This window comes from Mus caroli, chromosome 8 (genome assembly GCF_900094665.2).
Source record: "Mus caroli chromosome 8, CAROLI_EIJ_v1.1, whole genome shotgun sequence".
NCBI lineage: Eukaryota > Metazoa > Chordata > Mammalia > Rodentia > Muridae > Mus > Mus caroli.
Genome location: NC_034577.1, coordinates 72,774,676 through 72,776,878, shown reverse-complemented (window position 1 = coordinate 72,776,878; position 2,203 = coordinate 72,774,676). Strand labels below are relative to the sequence as shown.

At 42.9% G+C, this 2,203-nt stretch overlaps 1 pseudogene; it reads left to right on the top strand.

Annotated features, from left to right (window-relative positions):
- The first annotated feature begins 927 nt into the window (after positions 1–927).
- LOC110300678 lies at positions 928–1,896 on the top strand (annotated as a pseudogene).
- The last annotated feature ends 307 nt before the right edge of the window (positions 1,897–2,203 follow it).

Genomic DNA, 2,203 nt, shown 5'->3' with positions numbered 1-2,203 from the left:
TTTATTTAGTTCACAATTATAGTGGCCTGAAGTTGTCTCTGCTGGGAGTTTCATGATAGAGCATACTGCAACAGAAGTGCGTGTGTTAGAGGCTCTCAGGCAGAACATAATGCCAGAGACCAGGGATACTCCAGGTTTGCTCCTATGCAACGCTCTTGAGAACTAACTAACTAACTTCTTCCTAAAGACCAGCATTGTTTACTTTTGAAGCAGTACCCACAAGGATCAAATTACTCTGTATTAGTCCCCACCTCTGATAGATTCAATAATGTGGTCATCATCACATTGAAGACCAAATTCTCATTGTAGTGACCTGAATAAGAGTGATCCTTATAGGCTGATATATTTGAATGCTTAGGGAATGGCGTTAAGATGTATGGCTTTGTTGGAGTAGATGTAGCCTTGTTGAAGGAAGTATGTCACTGTGGGGAGCTCAAGGTTTGGGGGTTTCAAATGCTTAAGCTAGGCTCAGTGACTCACTTTTACTGCTGCCTACTGATTCAAATGTGGAACTCTCAGCTCCTTCTCCAGCAATGTCTTCATGAATGCCACCATACTCCCCATGAGGATGACAATAGACTAATAAACTTCTGAACTGTAAGCCAGCCCCAACTAAATGTATTCCTTATAAGAGTTTCTGTGCTCATGGTGTCTCTTCACAACAATTTAAATAAAAGGCACTCATGCATGTGCTTTTGACTACAAACCACTCCCAATCACAGTATGTCCTTACCTCCCACCCTACAACAAAACTTACACAAAAATTATCCCATATTAAAAGAGTCTTGGCAATAGTGCTTAAAATATAACATTGAAAATGCTTGAGAACTTTGATTGGGTTAAGGTTACTTAAATATGGCTCTATGTTTCTCCCTGTTTCAGAGACAGCACCTTCTCATGCAGTGCCAGCCTTGTCCCTTAGGCAGGATGGCAAAGCTCAGAGTAAATTGATTTTGTCATATTGGCTGGTTACCAGGGCTGCCAGCTCATCTGGCAAAGTTCATATTGCTACCATCAATGACCCCTTCATTGGTTTAAAATACATGGTCTATATGTTCCAGTATGGCTCCACCCATGGCAAGTTCAACAACACAGTGAAGGTTCAGAATGGAAAGTTTGTCATCAATGGGAAGGGCATCACTATCTTCCAGGAGAGAGAAAATGGGGTGATGCTGGTGCTGAGTATGTTGTGGTATCTTCATCACCATGGAAAAGGCCAGAGCCCATTTGAAGTGTCGGCCCAAAAGGGTCATCATCTCCATCCCTTCTGCCAATGCCCCCATGTTTGTGATAGGTGTGAATCGCAAGTAATACAACTCACTCAAGATTGTCTGCAATGCTTCCTACACCACCAACTGCTTAGTTCCCAGCCAAGGTCATTCATAAAAACACTGGCATTGTTGAAGGACACATAATCACAGTTCATGCCATCACTGCTGCCCAAAAGATTGTACATGGCCTCTCTGGGAAGCTGTGCTGTGATGGCCATGGGGCTGCCCAGGACATCATCTGTGTATCCACTGGTGCTGCCAAAGCTGTGGGAAAGGTTGTCCCAGAACTGAATGGGAAGCTCACTAGCGTATCTTTCTACATTCTTACTCCCAATGTGTCCATAGTAGATTTGACATGCCACTTAGAGAAAGTTGCCAAATATGATGACATCAAGAAGGTAGTGAAGCATACATTCGAGGACAACTAGAGGGCAACCTGGACTACACTGAGGAATAGGTTGTCTCCTGTGACCTTAACAGTGATTCCCACTCTTCCACCTTTGATGCTGGGGTTGACATTGCTCTCAATGACAACTTTGTGAAGCTCATTTCCTGGTATGGCAAAGAATACAGCTGCAACAGCAGGGTAGAAGATCACATGGTCTACATGGCCTTCAAGGAATAAGAACCCCTGGTCTGCCCGCCCTGGCAAGAACATGAGAGCAAGGGAGAGCCCCCTGGCTGCTGAGATTTCCCTGTATCAACTCAGCCCCCAACACTGAGCATCTCTCTCAGTTTCCATCCCAAACCCTGAGAATAATGGGAAGGGCCTAGAGAGCCCTTCTCTCCTGAATACCATCAATTAATTTTACTTCACCCACACACAAAAAAAAGATTTTTTAAATACTATACTAAAATCATGGTCTATAAAAATAGGTGATTTTCTTCTAAATCTAAAATATGTGTACTTAAAATTATACTATTAAAAAAAA